Source organism: Callithrix jacchus, chromosome 5 (assembly GCF_049354715.1).
Source record: "Callithrix jacchus isolate 240 chromosome 5, calJac240_pri, whole genome shotgun sequence".
In the NCBI taxonomy this organism is placed as follows: Eukaryota; Metazoa; Chordata; class Mammalia; order Primates; family Cebidae; genus Callithrix; species Callithrix jacchus.
This window is the reverse complement of record NC_133506.1, coordinates 95445087-95465942: the sequence shown is the minus strand read 5'-3', so window position 1 is coordinate 95465942 and position 20856 is coordinate 95445087. Positions and strand designations below refer to the sequence as shown.

General features: G+C 45.9%; 1 protein-coding gene across 8 annotated transcripts in view; it reads left to right on the top strand.

Annotated features, from left to right (window-relative positions):
- Nucleotides 1-20856, top strand: part of BCAS3 (BCAS3 microtubule associated cell migration factor) — a 754554-nt gene that overhangs the window by 707666 nt on the left and 26032 nt on the right. The gene's annotated exons all lie outside the window — the stretch shown is intronic.

Sequence of the window (20856 nt, the reverse complement as noted above, 5' to 3'; positions counted from 1 at the left end):
ATCCCTGGATAAGAATCCAGTCCTACCCTAGAATCCCACTGCATTGGAATATCCAGAAGGGCCTGAGAATTAATATGCTCAATAAGCATTCCAGGTGGTTCTTCTCCTCAGGGAAGTCTGGGAATGACTCTCCAGATCATAGGTTCTTTCCAACTCCACAGATCACACCCCCACTCTCCCACCTGACACACAAACACCCTCCAACCTAAAGTTCTTGAGAATCCCCAAGGCGACGAGCCACTGTTACTGATGGAACCATGTCATGAGTCCCTCAGATGCGTGGGGATGAAAATGCTAACCCACTGACCTAACAGAGTTTCTGAACAATTGAGTATCTGGGACTCCACTGGAAATTTTGCACTTAGATTATTGGCCCAGCTCTGCTTCTCTGAAAGCTTTTAGACCAGAGCCCCTCACTGCCCCCTGGTGTAGACAGTCTGATTGCCTACTCCATTTTGTGGAATAATGGGCCTGACTGTAATCCAACATGTTTTTTCAAACTAGCATATGTTTCAGAGCTGACTATTAAAGAGGTGTGGAAGAGGTACCATATGTAGACAAAGAAGACATTTTTGGGTTATTGCCATGGAAAGAGCTGGCTGTACTTGTTTACATATTTAAGACCTAACACTGCTTCATGTCCCCAGAAGTGGAATTACTGAAGCATGCTTAATACATCTGCTCTCAGGAGTAATTTTGTAAATAAGGCCTTCTTCTCTACCAAAGGTATTAGGCATAGAAATAGTTCAGAGGGCCAGTGCCCCTTGTGTGAAATTGCAGATTTTTGAAATTAAAACATTGTCATTCATTACTGAATAGTTAAGATCAATAATCTTTCCTAAACAATTAGCTTTGGGACATTGTCTTTCTAGGAAAAATAGAAACATAAATTATACATATTTATTGCAGAGAGAAGGGACCTACTGAGTAGAAAACTCAGGAATGTGCCTCTAAGGAACTTAGGGACTGCTCCTTTTTTGGGTGCTTTTATTTCATTAAAACAAATAATATATTTTGGCCAGGTGCCGTGGCTCATGCCTGTGATCCCAGCACTCTGGGAGACTGAGGTAGGCAGATCACCTGAGGTCAGGAGTTAGAGACCAGCCTGGCCAACATGATGAAACCCCGTCTCTACTAAAAATACAAAAATTAGCCAGGCATGGTGGGAGGCACCTGTAATTCCACTGAGCTACTCAGGAGCCTGAGGCAGGACAATCACTTGAACCCGGGAGGCAGAGGTTGCAGCGAGCCAAGATTGCGCCACTGCACTCCAGTGTGGGTGACAGAGCGTGACTCTGTCTCAAAAATACATACATACATACATACTACTGTATATATTTAAGGTATGCCCAAAGGAAATTCATCCCTTCGTAAAGATATTTGTGTGTCCCTGTTCCTGTAGCATTATTCACAAAGCCAAGATATGGAAACAATCTGTCAGTGGATGAATGGATAAAGAAACTATGGTGTATCTATACGGTGGAATATTATTCAGTCTTCTTTTTTTTGAGACAGAGTCTTGCTCTGTTGCCAAGGCAGCAGTGTAATGGTGTAGTCATGGCTTGCTGCAGCCTCAACCTCCCAGGCTCAAGAGATCCTCCCATCTCAGCTTCCTGAGTAGCCGGGACTACAGGCACGTGCTGCCACACACTTTTTTCTATTTTTAGTAGAGATGAGGTCTCCCTATGTTGCCAAGGCTAGTCGTGAACTCCTGAGGTCAAACGCTTCTCCTGCCTTGGCCTCCCAAAGTGCTAGAATTACAGGTGTAAGCCACCATGCCCAGCCTTCAATCATAAAAAAGAAGGACATCCTGCAATTTGCCACAACTTGGAGCTATTTTGGAATGAGAGGTTGAAGGATGGTGCTGTCTGGAGGTCCCTTTCAGACCCATCATATGTACTTCAGATCTGAATATAGTGAAGGCTTGTTCTTTCCCCCATCTATTCAGAAAACAATTACTGGGCACCTATATTTGGCAAGATCTGTGCTGGGCACTTTCCTAAACCTTAGATACCTTTGGGACATCAGAATAACTTCAGGGTGAGCTCAGTTTGATCCTGGAGGATAGCAATTGAGTATGTCATGCAATATTAAAACTGTTATAAAGACATTGCTGATAACTTCTCATTTCCAGTTTAGCTGCATCTTGAACTATGAACATTTCCACTCCTCAAGAAGCTAAACAGCAAGGGAATTATCCTTACATCTCAAAGTACCTGGTGCGAAGTGGTGAAAGCATCCACCAAAGGCCACCTGGCTTCTGGGAGCAAAATCCGTACTTGACATTCAGATTCCATGTTTGATTCTTGAATGATCTGTCATATAGCCTATCATTTGAATCTTAGCGCAGTTTTGAAACTTACAATGAGCAATCCATAACTAGCGGCGTTATTTCTCTTATACAATGGAGAAAACGGAAGTTCTGGGAGGTTAAGTGAGTGAGTTGCACAAGGTCAGTTGGTTAAGCCATACCAGAGCTAGATCAAACACTAGCTTCTCACTCTCAATTGAGTAATCTTGCTGCCAAAGAGCTTGACGGCCTTATAACTACCTCATCTCTCCCCCATCCCCACCCCTACCCCCACCCCTTCTCACAATGGCTTAACCAGGAGGATGTAGGGAGGTGCTAAATGAAGAGAAGAGATTGCAGCTAGATGAAAAGGCATAAACAACTTCTGCTTGAGGGTAGCTCCAAGGACAGGGGTGGAAGGAGATGGGCTGGTTCTTCCACTACCAGCCACTTCAGATCTTCAGAAGTGGAGAGCCACCTCCTACATTAGAGGATACACAGCTCATATCTAGGCCTCTTCCCTTTAGAGGGAGGCCTGGACTGACTTTTTGCCAGCTCATTGAGCTGTTAGTTAGGTATTTCTACAGCAAACACTGCTTTTACTTCTTTACCTTTTTTCCCCCCAATCTGAGGGATATGAGAAAGTGCTTCTAGTAGTTTTTCAGCCCTAAAGGCATTTCTAAAACTAAAATGAAACAGTGAGAAATGAATTCCTTCGTTCAGCTGTTAGCCCTAATTCAGAGTGAGATGACAGGTCCATGTCCCTCCGACATAGTTACAGGAGGTCTCTGGGCCCCTCCTGGGAGCCCCTTCTTGCTTTGGCATTTTTCTTTTTTCCCTCTTTAGGGATGAATCCAATCTTCTTCTGATCCATTATGTACCTTAGGCCCAGAGATAAAAAGATAGGTTTTCTCGTCCACACAAACACACCCTGGGCTGACTATAAATCTGCTCCTTGCCTGAGTATAGCAGAAACAAAATATGTTGCTTCCTCCTCAAGGGAGGAATTGGCATTTCTTGCACAAGGAAGGGGTGAGAGGAGGCCCTACTGGCCTTTTTGAACTTGCTTCTCAGCTAGGGAAATGAATAACATCCTGATTGGCCTCGGTGGAGTAGAAGTGGAGGGAAGGGGGGGATCCTAACCCCTGCTCCAGCCACAGCTTCAGAAACTTTACCCGTAGGCGCCACACTTGGCACATGATGAGACCGTGAGTGGAGGGGAAATCATAACCAGATTAACACAGTGATTTGGGCATTTTTCACACTTATTAACGAAGTGGGCTTTTGACAAGGCCTAAGCAGAGCCTTCTCCTCAGGCGAGCCTGGACTCCCACCCCTCTCCTATAGGCAGTAAGGCCAGTGAGGGGAAAGGGCAGAGACGACCCAAGCCTCACTTGCCCTCTGCAGGTGTGCAGGGAAGGCCTGGTGCTGCTACACTTCTGCTTGGTTCCTGGGCTGCTAGCGGGAGGTATGAATTTCTCTCTCTGCCTTAATAGAGCATTAACCCCCTTCCCTGGAACTCATGTTAATGCTTCACACAAGGCTGGGACTGCAGGGAGAGGCCAAGAGACTGGCAGCTGAAGGCGATTTGAGGATTGACTCCTGGGGTGGGGAGGAGGAAGAGAGAAAAGGGAGACACCAGTTGAATGTCAGCTGGATAAACAAGCCGGATGTCATGGGCCCAAGACCGATGTACAAGACCAAGTTTCTGTCTACTCCTGCTTCTGTCACAGGCCAGGTTCTGTCCCCTCCTCTCCCTGGGCCTCCATTTCCTCGTGTTTAAATGAGGAGATAGAACCAGGTATACTCTAAGGGGACCAACAGCTAAAATATGCTTCTGGGGACAGGCCAGGGTGAGGGACATGCGGTATGGGTAGTAGTTCTGCAGCTTCAGGGCACACAGAACCCCTGCAGGTCTTAGTAAAATACAGCTTGTAACACAGGAGGTCTGGGGAGGGGCCTGAGCAGCCGCCTTTCCCACAGATTGCCAGGTGAGGCCACCGGTTGCTGCGAGCAGGTGGAGCGCACTTTGGACAACAAAGGGACTGAGTGTACAGTTAGGTTCTCCGTCTAAGCTCTGCCTGCACTTCACTTCCCTGCCGTCTCCTCGGCTATGAAACAGGAAAGGCGAATCGTAATGGTTGCCTTGTCTTCCTCCCTAGGGGTGTTGTGAGGATTATGGGAGCAAACGCCTGTGAAAGCACCTTGTAAATGGTACAGCAGTGTGCGCCTGAGGGATTATTGTCATTGTTAAGATGTCTGCACCTCGTGGCTCACCCTGTGTGTTCCTGCAGCTCCTCAACTTTTCCCTGCTTTCTCCGTGGTTTCCACACCTGGGCTGCTGACTCAAGGGGACCAGCCAAGGCTGAGCAAATGGTCTGGCATGTCGAGGCAGGAAATGACATTTCCCAGGCACCCAGGCTCCTAGCACACCTTGTGTGATAAATTCTAGTGATACCAAGCTGAGTGCTGCCCCCACCCCCAAGGCTGCAAGACCAGAACAGGAGGCTGAAAGTCAGGGAAGTCCCTGTGAGACGAGAGCCCTGAGCACCCACTGGTCAGATTTTAGCAAGGTCACTCACCAGTCCGCCGCAATGGTTCCACTTCTGCACCCGCTGCAGGCAGCCATGATGCTTCTGCAGCGCACCAGTTTGTTCACTGAGACCTTCACAGAGGGTCGCACAACAACCGTGGGCAGTAAGAAACTGAGTTGACTGAGGCAAGTCACTAAACCACCTCGAGCCTCGGCATTCTCATCTCTGAAATGGAGTTGACAGTGTCTGTTCTGCCTGTGGTAAAAATTGCTGTGATCCCACAACTAAAAGGAAAGAATTATGAGAAAATACGTACTGATTCTGTGAAAATATGTGAGACATTCGTGAGAGACTTCCTGTTCCAGTGGACTCTTCCACTGCCCTTGAGTGAGGGACATCCGGGCCTTCACATTCATGCTAATCCCATCACCCTTTGTGTAAGGTCCTCTGCCCACCTGAAGCCTCAGGGCCTGATGGAAACCATCCCCAGCAACTCCAGAACAGTGTTGCTGCTTAGCCTGCTCTTCTTATGCCAAGTGTTTGGTTGAACAGCTTTGGTGTAAGGGCCTGTAAAATACTTTACCCCAAGTCAGAATAGCAGGCCAGGCCCAGATCATCCCACATCCCAGGGCCTGACCCTACACTCCAGCCTGAAAATCTGGTACAGGTTTGTCCATCGCAGTGAGAGCTGATGGTGTAGATGGCCAAGAGAAGTGGAAGGTTGACCGCACACTGCAAATACAGATGTTTATTGCCCAAGCTGGGAATGCCATTTTAAAACCCACATAGTTAGGAGACTACCAAAATAAGAAAGCTCAATATGGGTCAGGAAGCCGGGCACAGTGGCTCACACCTGTAATCCCAGCACTTTGGGAGGCGAAAGTGGGCGGATCACAAGGTCAGAAGTTCGAGACCAACGTGGTGAAACCCCGTTTCTACTAAAAATACAAAAATTAGCCAGGCGTGGTGGTTGGTGCCTGTAATCCCAGCACTTTGGGAGGCCAAAGTGGGCGGATCACAAGGTCAGAAGTTTGAGACCAACATGATGAAACCCCGTTTCTACTAAAAATACAAAAATTAGCCAGGCATGGTGGTGGGTGCCTGTAATCCCAGCTACTCAGGAGGCTGAGGCAGGAAAATCACTTGAACCCAGGAGGTGCAAGATGTCCTGGGCAACAGAGCTAGACTTTGTCTCAAAAAAAAAAAACAAAACAAACAAACAAAAAAATGGGTCAGGCGTCAAACCAGTCAACTCCTCCAGTACTGTAGGCACATCTGGGCCCCTCCCCTTCAGGGCAGGTGGACTCCTCCCTTCCTTTCCCCACAGCTGCTGTCCCAGGGCCTTAGAGGAAAAAATAGCCACTGGCTCCAAGTCGGAGCCAGTGTGCCCACCCATCCCTCCCTGGTCTTTGAAATTCCCAAGGCCAGCAGGGGCCCAGGCCTGCAAAGCTGGGCCACCAGACACCTCCGCCAGCTGGGGAGGCAGAGAGTTCGCACTCTGAGGAAACACACATCCTCAGAGGAGAGTGAAAGATCAGAAATAATCCAGGAGGACAAGCCACTCGTGTCTGTGTGTATATTGGGTTTCACATCTGAAATCCAGTCGTGATAAATCTGGTTTTTAAAGCATCTTCTTTGATTAACAAAAACAGAACACTTCTTGGCCCAGGTTTCAGACTTCAAAGTTCTCAGTCGAGAGCCTCATGTTTGACTTATTTGTGAAGCACAGAAATCACAGGATTTAGCTGGGTTGCTCCCCCCACCCCTACTACCCAACTGCAAGAACCACTTTAAAATTCTGAAATAGAAAGACTCAGCTGAAAACCCCTCACTGGTACTGGAACCATATTTTCAAAATAAAAATTCAGCATGGGTTTTAGTGGAGAAATTACAGGCTTTGGAGTCCAGTGAACCTAGAATCAGAATCCTGACTGTACCCTTGATCTTGTCATCTTCAGCAAAAATTTTACTTCTGCCAGTTTCTTGAACTGTAAAAGGGGAATAACATCCACTTTATAAAGTTATTGGGATGATTTAAATGCAGTAGTGTATATGAAGTAGCTAGCTATGCCTGATGCAAAATGGACGGCTGGCAAATGTTAGTTCTCTTACCTTTCCTGATATCTGACCACAGACTGAATTCTTTGGAATGAGGACTGTCCTAGAAAAACCTGGTTTGTATGCTTGCTGTCTTGAGAGATTCAGTTCCGTGTTTTTCCATTCAAGGAATTGTTAGGTTTCCGAGGATAGTTTGTCTTGGAAGTGTATTCTGAGCCCTGCTATAGGAATCCTATCACAGCCCTCTGTGTACGTTTTCTATCCACCCGAAGAAGCAGGTCAGGGCAACCTACAGGAAATTTTTTTTTTTTTTTTTGAGACTGAGTCTCTGTTGCCCAGTCTAGAGTGCAATGGTGCAATCTTGGCTCACTGCAACCTCCGCCTCCTAGTTCAAGCAATTCTCCTGCCTCAGCTTCCCGAGTAGCTGGGATTACAGGCACCTGCCATTATGCCTGGTTAATTTTTGTATTTTTGTAGAGACGGGGTTTCACCATGTCAGGCAGGCTGGTCTTGAACTCCTGACCTTGTGATCTACCTGCGTTGGCCTCCCAAAGTGCTGGGATTACAGGCGTAAGCCAGCTTGCCCAGCCAGGAAACATTTTCATTGGAGCCAAGCTACAAAATGATTCTTCTCTTCCCACTTGGAGGGGGAAAAATCATGAGTGTGCCAAGTTTAAGTTGAAGAGTAAAGGGTATCTGGCGTCCAGTCTGGGAATGCCAGTGTCACCCTGCCTTGGAAAGCTCTCCTGTTCCCTGAAGCACCACCTCTATGTTTGTTCTGAGTGTAGAGCCAGTCAAGATTCTCCTTACCGGGGTAACGATCCAAGATGGCCGATGGATAACAGCTCAGGATTGCAGCTCTCAGTCAAAGCGCAGAGAACTAGAGGACGCCACACTTTCAGACAAATTCTGGTCACTCACGGAGCAGAAGATCCCCAGTGGAGGAACCACATGGGTCACCAGCGCAAATCTTATGGCCAGCGCAGCGGTTTCACCGGCACCTTGGCACAGCAGCTCTCGGAGCAGAGTAAACAGGGCTGGCTCCCCTTCTGACCGAGGTTTGGAGGACCCACACGGGTCCCCAGCACGACTCCTGAGACAGCACCACAGCGCGGCAGCTCTCAGCGCAGAGTAAACGAGACTGGTTCCCCTTCTGACCGAGGTTTGGAGCCCGGGGAAGGCAGAGTCGCCCATTATGGACACAAGAAGGAAGCCAGACAGGAGAATCCTGGGCAGAAAAGCACCATCAATCTTAACACCGCTGTTAAGATTGGATAACAGCTCCCGATTGCTGTGAACTAACAACTTGAACGTCCAATCAAGAGACCTAATCTGAAAGTTGGTAATTTCAAAGACGACAGGAGGATAAATTTACAATGATGGGAAGAAACCAGCATAAAAAGGCTGAGAATACTCAAAATCAGAACGCCTCTCCCTCTAAAGATGATCACAGTTCCACATCAACAATGGAACAAGGCTTGATGGAGAACGAGCGCATCCCAATGACAGAACCACTCTTCAGGGAATGGATAATAAGAAACTTCTGTGAGTTAAAAGAACATGTTGTAGCCCAACGTAAAGAAACTAGGAACTTTGAAAAAAGGTTTGACGAAATCCTATTGAGAATAGACAACTTAGAGAGGAATATAAGTGAATTAATGGAACTGAAGAATACAATACAGGAACTCCGAGAAGTATGCACAGGTTTAAACACTTGAATTGTTCAAGCAGAAGAAAGGATATCAGAGGTCAAAGTCCAACTTAATGAAATAAAACGAGAAGACAAGATTAGAGATAAAAGGAGAAAAAGGAATGAGCAAAGTCTCCAAGAAATGTGGGACTATGTGAAAAGACCAAATTTACGTTTGATAGGTGTACCCGAATGCGACGGAGAGAATGAATCCAAGCTGGAAAATACCCTTCAGAATATTATTCAGGAAAATTTTCCTGCTAGCAAAGCAGGTCAGTATTCAACCCCAGGTAATACAGAGAACACCACAAAGATATTCCTCAAGAAGAGCACATAATCGCAAGGCACATAATCGTTAGATTCACCAGGGTTGAAACGAAGGAGAAAATACTAAGGGCAGCCAGAGAGAAAGGTCAGGTTACCCACAAAGGCAAGCCTATCAGACTTATAGCAGATCTCTCAGCAGAAACTCTACAAGCCAGAAGAGAGTGGGGGCCAATATTCAACATCCTCAAAGAACAGAACCTTCAGCCCAGAATTTCATATCCAGCCAAACTAAACTTCACAACTGAAGGAAAAATAAAATCTTTTATGAACAAGCAAGTACTCAGAGATTTTATTACCACCAGGCCTGCTTTACAAGAGCTTCTGAAAGAGGCATTACACACAGAAAGAAACAACCAGTATTAGCCTTTCTAAAAATATACCAAAAAGTAAAGAGCACCAACATAAAGAAGAATTTACACCAACAAATGGATAAAACAGCCAGTCAACATCAAATGGCAGTAACCCTAAATTTAAATCGACTAAATCCCCCAATCAAAAGACACAGCCAAAACCCAACGGCATGTTACATCCAGACCTGTTTCACATGCAAGGATACACAAAGACTCAAAACAAAGGGATGGAGAAAGATTTACCAACCAAACGGAGAGCAAAAATAAATAAATAAATAAAAAGCAGGAGTTGCAATTCTCGTAGCAGATAAAATAGATTTTAAAGCAACAAAGATATAGTGGTAAAAGGATCAATGCAACAACAAGAGCTAACGATCCTAACACCCAGATACATAGAGACCTAGATTCAATGAGACAGAAAATTAATAAGGATATCAAGGACTCGAACTCAGATCTGGAACAAATAAACTTAATAAATATTTATAGAGCTCTCCACTTCAAATACATAAAATATACATTCTTGTGAATAACACATCACACCTACTCATAGGTTTAAATGAAACATTGATTGGCCATTATTAATACCCATTTTTTTTTCAGAATAAAGCAATATTTCCGTTCACCCTCCCTCTCTCTCTTCCTCTTTGTTTCTCTCCTTTACTCATTTTTTTTTCTTTCCTTCTCTCAAAAAATCAACTTGTAAACCTCTAGATCCAGGTCGGCAATGTCTCTCTCATTGCTTGAATTCCTCCCTTCCCTTCTTCCCTTCCCTTTCCCTTTCCCTTTCCCTTTCCCTTTCCGTTTCCTTTTCCTTTTCCCTTTCCCTTTCCCTTTCCTTTCCTTCCCTTTCCTTCCCTCCCCCTCCCTTCATCCCTTCCTTCCTCCCTCCCTTCCTCCTTCCCTCCCTTCCTGCCTTCCTCCCTTCCTCCTTCCCTCCCTAAAAAAAAAAAAAAAAAAAAAGATTCTCCTTACCTGGACCTATGCTGATGACTGATCTCTTGGGCTCACAGACCTGCTCAGTGACCTCATGATGTCACTGAAGGGCCCAGATAGTTCTTGACAGTCATGAAAAGGTGCCTCCCAGGAAGCTGGGCCTGTTTATCCAGAGGTTAGTTGTGGGGAGGGGAGACAAAGAGGACAGATAAAGGGACTTGATTTTAAAATCAACTCCTTCCAGAGTTGTTGTTCTAGCCCTTTCTGATCTGATGTATGACATTTGTACAGAGGTGGAATCATTTCCGCCATTTTTCACACACAAGTTGGTGCACATTCCTAATATGAATTAAAAATAAATATGCCATATGTACACAGGGATGAGTCAACCTTGCGTGCAGCCAGCCATGGCCACTGGGAGAAGAGTCAGACATGGGCCATGGAGCTGCAGGCCGACCTGCCCCTGGCTGAGTCAGGGTGAACACCAGATTTGACAGAGGAGGCATGGCAGCAAGGTCAGGCCCCTCCCACACTTCGTACAGGCCCACCGCCTGGTCCTAGCATGAGTGCTTCTCCCAGGAGGCATTTTATTCTCTCTCAACTTTTTCTTTTCTTATATTTTTAAAAACTGATTACAAAAACTGTAGGCCAAGCGCAGAATTTCTAATTATAAACATCATGTTTATGACCACCACCTTATATTCTACTGCAAGAATGAAGTATAATTTTCCTAACAAGTACCGTAGTACAGGGTCGTGTTAGAATGGCAATGAGTGTTTATGCATGAAGGTTGTTGCTTCGTAGGTTATGTGCTTGGCCTAGAGTTCTGGAAGTGGCATCCCTGCCTAGGTCGTTAGTTGGGCATGTTTTTAATTCTTTTTTTTTTTTTTTGAGACAGTATCTCCCTCTGTCATTCAGGCTGGAGTGCAGTGGCGCAATCTCAGCAGACTCCAACTTCTGCCTCCTGGATTCTAGCGATTCTCCTTCCTCAGTCTCCCGAGTAGCTGGGACTATAGGCATGCGCCACCATGGCTGGCTAATTTTTCTATTTTTAGTAGAGACAGGGTTTTGCCATGTTGGCCAGGCTGGTTTTGAACTCCTGGCCTCAGGTAATCTGCCTGCCTCAGCTTCCCAAAGTGCTGGGATTACAGGTGTGAGCCATCACATCCAGGCTTGATTCTTAATACATATTGCCAAATTGCCCTTCAGATAGCTTATACCAGTGATATTCCTGCCCACAAGTCTATCTCATTCCATTCTTACCCATGTCGAGTATAATTCTGCCTGCTTATTAAAGAATTTAGGAAGCTACAAAGTTCTGTCTTCACCCTTAGATGTGGGGAGATCAGAGCTAAGAGGTCGCTTCCCCTACTCTCCTGTGCCCCCTGCAGGCATCCTCAGAGAAAGTGGGGTACACATCCTCACTATATGCTTTTACTCCCCACCAAGGCCCTGGCTATGTAATTGACAAGTAATTAGTCAGCCTACTGCCCAGACTAGGAGCTGAGGCGGCTGTTCCCCGCCCCAGTATTGCTCCTCTGGCTGCTTGCCTCTGACCCAGTGTTCCCTCAGTCACTCTCTTACCCTTTCATAGAATCCCACTGCCCCTAAGAAGAGCTGCTTACAGAGCCCAAGGGTAATCCTCTAATTTTGAATGGGCCTGTACAGCTTATAAAGCACTTGTCAAACGACAAAATTATAACAAACTTCATTATAGATCTAATTGGCTTTATTTGTGATTCATGAATCTGGGCAGCCTCCATTCTACAAAATAGAATGAGAGTTCCCACTGGCCAATAGGAGAACAGCGGGTTTTATAAGGTGAGATCAAGGAAACAAACAAAAAGCTGATTAGTTAACAGGTTACTTCAGGGTTGTTTTCTTGTTTTCTGTTTTTTTTTTTTTTTTTTTTGAGAGGGAGTCTCTCTCTGTCACCCAGGCTGGAGTGCAGTCGTACAATCTCATTGCAACTTCTGCCTCCCAGGTTCAAGTGATTATCCCGCCTCAGCCTCCCGAGTAGCTGGGATTACAGCTGCCTGCCACCATGCCTGGCTAATTTTTTGTGTTTTTAATAGAGACAAGATTTCACCATATTGGCCAGGCTGATGTCGAACTCCTGACCTCAGGTGATCTGCCTGCCTCGGCCTCCCAAAGTGCTGGAATTGCAGGCGTGAGCCACCACGCCCAGCTGGGTTGTTTTTCATAAAGGATTAAAGTCTGCCCTGACTCAGTTAGCCTGAAATCTCCCATTTTCAGAAATAGCTGGTCTGTTTTGGGATCTGTCTGCTTCCTTAAAGTTTCAGTTTGATTATGTGGCATTTACCATGGGTAATTTCATTTCATTTTGGTCTGGTCGGTGGGGTCTAGTGCAGGAGCTCAGTTCAAAACAGTGGCCTCCCATAACTTTTGTTTTCTTTCTTTTTTTTTGAGACAGTCTTGCCCTGTTGCCCAGGCTGGAATGCAGTGGTGCAATTATGGTTCACTGGAACCTCCGCCTTCTGGGTTCAAGCAATCTCCTATCTCAGCCTCCCAAGTAGCTGAGACTATAGGCACATGCCACCATGCCTGGCCAATTTTTATATTTTTTCGTAGAAATGGGGTTTCACCATATTGGTCAGGCTGGTTTCAAACTGTCAACCTCAGGTGGTCCACCCGCCTTGGCCTCCCTAAATGCTGGAATTACAGGCATGAGCCACAGCGCCCGGCCAACTTTTGTTTAATATACTCTTTCATACACTTTCTGATCTAATGCTCACAATACCCCTGGAAGCCAAATATTTGTTTCCCTGTTTTATAGGTTTATTATTTTCCTAGGCTGCTTTAAGGAATTATCATAAACTTGGTGACTTAAAACAACAAATGTATTCTCTTGTATTTCTGGAGGCCAGAAGTCTGAAATCAGCGTGTGAGCAGGGCCACGCTGTCCTCCCTTGCCTCTCCAGGCTTCTCACAGCTCCCGGCATCCCTTGGCTTAGGCAGGATAACTCAAATCTGTCTTTGTCTTCATATGGGCTTCTTCCGTCTGTGTCTGTGATCCCCTCTTTTCTCTTTTTTTTAGATGGAGTCTTGCTCTGTAGCCCAGGCTGGAGTACAGTGGTGCGATCTCAGCTCACTGCAACCTCCACCTTCCGGGTCCCGGTTCAAGCGGTTCTCCTACCTCAGCCTCCCAAGTAGCTGGGATTACAGGCACGAACCACCATGCCCAGCTAATTTTTGTATTTTTTAGTAAGAGATGCGGTTTCACCATGTTGGCCAGTCTGGTCTTGAACTCCTGACCTCGTGATCCGCCTGCCTTGGCCTCCCAAAGTGCTGGGATTACAGGTGTGAGCCACCACGCCCAGCCCCCTCTTTTCTCTTTTAAGGACACCAGTCATTAGATGTAGGAGTCGCCCTAAATCCAGGATGATCTCAACTTGAGATCCTTAATTACATTTGCAAGGACCCCATTTAAGGCCACATTCTGAGGCTCCAGCTGGACATATCTTTTCGGAGGTGGGGTGGAAGGGAATGAACACCATTCTACCCATTGTAGTGGATAAGGAAACCAAGGTTCAAAGAGGAAAATGACTCTCCCGAGGTCATGCAGTGAGAAAGTAACAAGAGCTGGCATTTGAACCCAGGTCTTCTGCTTAACGTATGCCTTTAATTGGGTAAAAACAAAACTCTTATGGTATGATTGCTGATTGTCCTCTGGTTTGTAGAAAATGAAATTGGAAGCTTTTGCCCTAGGATACATCAAATATCAGACACCATTTTCTGGTAGAACATTATTGTTGATGACATTGCAATTTTAGTGCCAATGTGAACCCCTTAAATGGACATCATTTATTTATTTTCTGTGTCATAAATAGGAAAATTAAGACCTAGAGGGATGATTCTGCTGAGAGAAAAATAGAATAGTTGAGAGAGAGAGAGACAGAGACAGACCAATCGACCCAGAGGGATTAGTACTAGACTTGCCCAGAGTAACCAGAAAAGTTAATAGGAGAATTCCAGTTATGACCTAGATGTCTTGATTTGTAATCTATGTTCTAACCTTTAAAGTGTGCATTATGCTATTGCATATATTGCAGTTGGGAAAATGGCCTCCTTGTCCAACTAACTATGTTAGATTGTAAAGAAATTCTTAGTCCAGTTGCTGTTAAACCCCTCTTCCCTGGCTCTGGACCATGTTGGCCACACCTGGTAGTCTGCTCATGGACTTCTGACCAAGGAATAGTTGCTTCTCACTGGGGCCCCTGAGGGCCTGTGAGAACAGATGTGCATGCTGTCACCACACCTGGCACATCAATGTCTCCTGGCTTTTCAACACTGGCGAAGGCATTTCTTTGCTGTATTGGTACCTTTCCTTTCTCTGCTCAGTCCACTTCTAAACACGAGTCGTATCGTTTAAGAATAACCTAATGCCCAAAACCCAAACCTCACAGCCAAGTGGATGCATATCATGGTTCACTAGTTGTCACAAGTTTGGTGGACATTAGATCATCAGAGTCATAAAAGATTGCTGGACTCCAGGCCTGCTTGCTCTGTCTATGGATATGGGAAGGCTGTTATCTTGGGAATCAATCTAAAGGATTGAGAGGGACAGATGGGGTCCCCATATCCTCTCACCGTACCTGCCTTCCCACAGTGAACTAATCTGTTAGTCATGACATAGTCCGAATGACATAATTATATACATGTCTATGAGTATTATATGTATTACCTATATACATATTAGACCCAGAGGGATTAGTGACTTGCCCAGAGTAACCAGCAAAGTTAAGGGAGAATTCCAGTTGTGACCTAAATATCTTGATTTGTAATCTATGTTCTGACCTTTAGAGTGTGCATTATAACCACATATTGCAGTTGTGCAAGTGGCCTCCTGGTCAAAATAACTTTGTTAGATTGGAAAGAAATTCTTAGTCCAGTTGCTATCGAACCCCTCTTCCCTGGCTCAGGACCATGTGATACGATTCATATAATATACAATATCTGATATATATCTATATGTCACCGTGGGAGAACCCTAATATAATTGGCTATCAGATGTATCCACAGGTGTGATATATAATATAGCTGTGGTATATATAATATGCCGGTGGACATATCTGATGACCAATTGTATTAGGGTTCTCTAGGGAAACAACTATAAAAGAGATATCTACAGAGATTGCATAGATAAAAGAAGATTTATTTGGGAATTGGCTCATGTGATTATGGAGGTCAGGAAGTCACTGTCTGCTGTCTGAAGGTGAAGAATCAAGAAAGCTGGTAGTGTATAACCAGGGGAGCTGATGGTGTAAGTCCTGCTCCAAGCTCAAAGGCCTGAGAACCAGGAGTGCCAGTGTCCAAGGGCAGGAGTTAGCATCCTAACTCAAAAAGAGAGAATGAATTTGCCTTTCCTCTCCCTTTTTAATATATTTAGGCCCTCTGTTGAATGATACCTACCCACAATGGTGAGGGCAATCTTCTTTCCTCAGTTTGCCAACTCGAATGCTAATCTCTTCCAGAAACACCCTCCCAGACACACACAGAAATAAGCCTTACTGGCTATCTGGGCATCCCTTAGCCCAGTCAGGTTGACAACATGAAATTGACCATTGCACCAAGAAGAGCTAATGTCAGCCTGTGCTTACAGGAACTGTGGAGAAAGAGGTGTCCCCACAGCAGCAGCCTTAAGCTCAGTTTGGTGAGCAGTTTGGTAAGCTTGGCCAGGAGGCTTTCCTCTACACTGGTCCCCTCATCATGCCTGGGATCGTTTCTTAGTTATTGTAGACATCATCACCACAACCTCTCACCCGGGAGGGCTAACATCTTGTAAAGCATTGCTTATTGCTGGTTTTGCTTTTGGTATCTGGTCTCCCTGGTAGTTGGAAATCTGATCAACAGGCTCTCAGCAAAGCCCCAACCTGGGCTGAACCTAATTAATGCAAAGCAGAGGCTGTGTCACGGTCTCATAAATAGCTAGGGTGTGATTAGACACTATCAGCTTAAAGGTGCATCCTACCTGTCCCCTCCACCTGCAGCCCCTGGGCTTCCTTGCCCCTTTAACAATGGTATACAAAGGTAAAGCACGTGTTCCCCAAGCCTCCCCAGGAGCTGCCAGTTTGCCAGCTGTCACAGCATGCCTTTAATGGGTTTGTGAAACCCAAGAACCTGACCCATTTCTCCTCTGGGGAAAGAGTATAGCACAGGATGCCAAGCTGGGAAGCAGGATTTGGGACGCTCACCTGGATGAGACCAACTCTCTCTGCCATCCTAGGCAGACTGTTTTGTTTTTCTAATTTCCAGTGCCTCGAAATCTAAAGTAAGTACACAGAAGGCAGTAGGGTAAAATCGTGACATTGTTTTCTGCTCACTTATCTTCTTCTTCCTTCCTCTCTTTTAATTTTAACTCCATTTTCTGCCTACTCTGACCCTAGATATTCAGGCTCTGGTACCCCACCCAAAGGGTGTTGACTCCAAAGTGACTGTCAGATTTCCCAGCTGGTCATAATCAGCCAATAAATGAACCTGTTTTGAGGAAGCATGATGTACAAAGTTCTGTGCCTATTTTCATTATGGAGGAATTCATGCCCTCTGGAGCTTCTAAACTAGTTGGAAAAGCAGTTCATGTGAACAGTGTAAGGCAGTACAGAAATACGGCCATAGGAATGATCTAATTAACCTGGGGTTCACAGGTGGGTTTCAGAGGCTAATTGCTTGCATCATTTTGTATATGCAAGCACACATTTTTTGAATAAGTGCCTAGCTTTTATCAACTTTACCTGGAAAGATAGAGAACTTTTTCTGCCGTTAGAGTTTGAGCAAGAGTATTCTTCATACCTTCGGTAGTTGAGCCGGTAAGACTTGAACTCATTCTTAGAAAATGGTATTCAGGGCAGGAGGCAGCCCTGAAGGAAAGAATCTCCAGGAGATATCCTGGGAAGACTGCTGAACTTAGAACCAGCTGCCTCATGTCTCTGAAACTCAGTAAGATGGAAATCTACAAAATAGTGATAATTGCTGCTTCCCATGGTTTGGTGAAGTCATATAAGCTCCTCTTTTTAAAAAAACAAAAAAACTCCCTCTGTACCTTAGTATAGTGCTCGACTCATGTCAGAGTGGACACTAACCAATATTTGATGTATGTGTGAGTTAACTGAAATAACAAATGTGAGAGGGCTTTGTAAATAGTAGAGTACTGCTTCTGAAAAAGATCTTTGTTGCCAAGCCTGTTTATTTTGTCCTTTGCAAACAGCCTGCACTAAAGTGAGTAGCTTCTCCCTCCTTGAAACTGACCCTTTCCCCTGTAATGGGGCTCAAAGAGCCAGCTCATCTGATGGAGTGTCCCTGGGCTGGTAAGATGAGTGATAGCTGCGCCATCAACACGGACAAGATGTACAGTTTCCTAAGAGCCCAGAGATGACCTCACCCTCCAAGGGCTTGGCCTCTTCACCCGGGTGCCTGCTGAAACACACCTGCAGCCTTGCTCTACTCCAGGACAGGGAGATTCCAGGAGCGCCTTTGCTGTTCTCAGCAAAGAGCCTGCGAGGGTGGAAGGGAGAGAGACAGCAGGTATGGCAGAGCCTCTGATGGGACTCCTAGCAGTATAAGCAGGACCACTGATTGCATCCTCTCCATGATGTCTCAGGACAGGAGAAATGGTCAAGTGCTCCTTTACTGAACACTTCTGGTATCTCCTGTCTTCTTCCACAACTTCCTTGTCGTGCCCATGCTAAGAGAGAATAGACCTACTATCACATTTTTTTTTCTTGCCTGCGCAATCAAGCAGACAGGGTGACTCATTGTCATTACTACCAAACTCTGAGCAACTTGGGCTGGTTGGGAGTGGGAAAGATTTTTAAATGTCATTGGGTGAAGGTGACAGAAGTTCTCAGAATGGCAAGAAAGATAGAAGTGGTTTACACATGTAATAGTTCTTGGCCAGGCACAGAGGCTTACGCCTGGAATCCCAGCACTTTGGGAGGCCAAGGTGGGTGGATCACTTGAGCACAGGAGTTTGAGACCAGCCTGGGTAGCATGGCGAAAGCCTGTCTTGACAAAAAATTAGCTGGGCATGGTGGTGTGCACCTGTAGTCCCAGCTACTCGGGAGGCTGAGGTGGGAGGATCACTTCAACCCAGGAAGGTGAGGTTACAATGAGCAGTGATTGCACCACTGCACTTCACTCTGGGCAAAAGAGTGAGACCCTGTCTCAAAAAAACAAAACATCTCTCTACTCCAGGTGCTGCTAAGGGAAACAGTGTGTGAGCTGATAGAATGAGCTCCAAGCTAAGAATTAGGGACCCTTGTTCCAGATCTGTTTCTCAGAGACTTTCAACATGTCATTTAACCTCTTAGAGCTTCCAGGTTCATCACCATAAATGGGGGATAGTACCTCTACTCCCTCTCAGGATCATTGTGATAGTCAAAATTTATGAAGATGCCTCAAGCAGTATAAAGGTATACACATTTGTCAATAAGAACATATTCGTGAACACACCTATCTGCAGAACACTCACTGTGTGTCAGGTCTTTTACATTTATCTACTGCAGCCCTCACAATAGTCCTATGTGGTTGTATTGTTTTTCCGTTTTTGTGGATGAGGAATCAGAGACACATGCCTGGAATCGTACAGCTCACAGGCATTAGTCTACCCTGAAGCCCAGGCCTGTTTCCATCCTCCACTCTGATACTAGCTCATGATTCTTTTCTCCTGTGTAATGTTACTTTGTTCCTTAAAATATTACACACCCCTCAGGCCTTTACCATCTCTTATGGACTGGCTCCACTCTTACCCGAACCTTTCTTGCTATAACTTTGATTGACTGATTAACTGACAGAGTCTCACTCTGTCACCCAGGCTAGAGTGCAGTGGTGCAGTCTCGGCTCAGTGCAACCTCTGCCTCCGAGGTTCAAGTGATTCTCCTGCCTCAGCCTCCCAAGTAACTGGGATTGCAGGTGCACGCCACCATGCCCAGCTAATTTTTTGTGTTTTTAGTAGAGATGGGATTTCACCATGTTGTCCAGGCTGATCTTGAACGCTTGGCCTCAAGTGATCTGTTCGCTTGATCATTGTATTTTGTAAAATACAAAAATTAGCCAGGTTTGGTGGCACGTGCTTGTAGTCCCAGTTACTTAGGTGGCTGAGACATGAGAATCACCTGCATCCAAGAGGTGGAGGTTGAAGTGGGCCGAGATTGCGTCACTGCACTCCAGCCTGGGTGACAGAGCAGGACTGTCTCAAAAAAAAAGCTGAGTGTACAGGGAGGAGGAGGGCCTCCGTTTTCTTGTTATCATTATGCCCCTGTGTCCCATGCAGACCCTTCAGAAAAATGATGAGGCTGTAGCACTGTAGCACTAGATCTTGTCAAGTAAGACTGGGGAAGTGCTGGAAGTGGGGACTTCGCTTAATCTCTTCACTCCTGTGCAACAGGGCAAAGGGTTATTCATTCTACTTTAGAGATGGAAAAGGAGTTAGAAGGACTGGCCATGCATCACGCAGTGAGTAGGCAGCAGAATCAAAAGCCTAGTGTATGTCAGCAGCCCTAGCATATGCCAGAGACCTCCTCCTTAAGGAGCTGGGCACCTGGGAATTGCTGCCAAGGGTAGTTGAATGTTGCTCTGGGCTTGGCACTGCCAGTGCATGGCTCTAGTGCAGTTCAGGCCCTGGGAGAATCATCTGACACCCAGCCCCACACCCCCAATTTCCAGCACCTAGCTTACCAGATCTACAGCCTGACCCTTCTTGTTGGAGAGAGGTGGTATAGGGAGCTCCCCATTCTCAAGTCCTACCTGACTTGATCCCAAGCAACCCACTCCCAAGGGGGCCTCTTTTTGGGGAGATGTACTTACAGATGCTGCCCATTCTCCCAGTGCCAGGAATCTTCCCTCCAAGTAGGTATGAGATAAATCAAAGCCAAACTTGGCTGATGAAATTCAGGAGCCAGTAGTGACCCTTGCCACACATATAAATCGCAGCGGGCTGGCCAAGGGTCTTTGTCTGGCCAGGAGAGTTCAGGATTATCTGGTCCTCTTTGCTGATGTATGGAGTCACCGGCTGTCGGAGTGTTTACTCACGGTTATCACCTCACTGCTGTGGCCATTATCAGAGGCAGGGCCGCCTGCCGAGGCTGGGGCTCGCACCCTCTCTATTACCACCTGTCATTGGTAGGGAGTGTGTGCTGACGCTGCCCAGTCCTGACTGCCTGGGGAAGATAGTTTCTGACAGCTGATCAAAGAAGAGAAGCAAGGCCTGATAAAGAGTGTATGTTTCGTGTACTTTTAACTTTGGGAAACGTTGGCATTTGCATTTTTTTCCCCATCTTCCTGGTGCTGGCAGGAACCAAGCCCAATAAATGCAGTGGATTCAGTTACCTAATCGCTGAGGAAATGGTGTGTGTGTAAAGCAACGAAGCATGACTATAATCTCCTTCCAAGAGAGAGTAGATGAAATAAGCTTTCACAGAAGACCTCCTGTATAATAAAGTAGAATAATTTCAGTTAGGACTCTGAAGTGATCTCGCATGTAAAATCTAATCTTAGCGTTCAGCAGAACGCCACGTACTTTTTGGAATTGGGGAGCAGCTTTGGCTTGAGGACAGATCCTTGCCGAAGATGCTATCACCCAACTCTTTGCTGGTATCCCTGGTTGTTCACTTGTCCTTGGGTAGCTGGGAGACTAGCTGGTGAAGTAGAACACGTTCG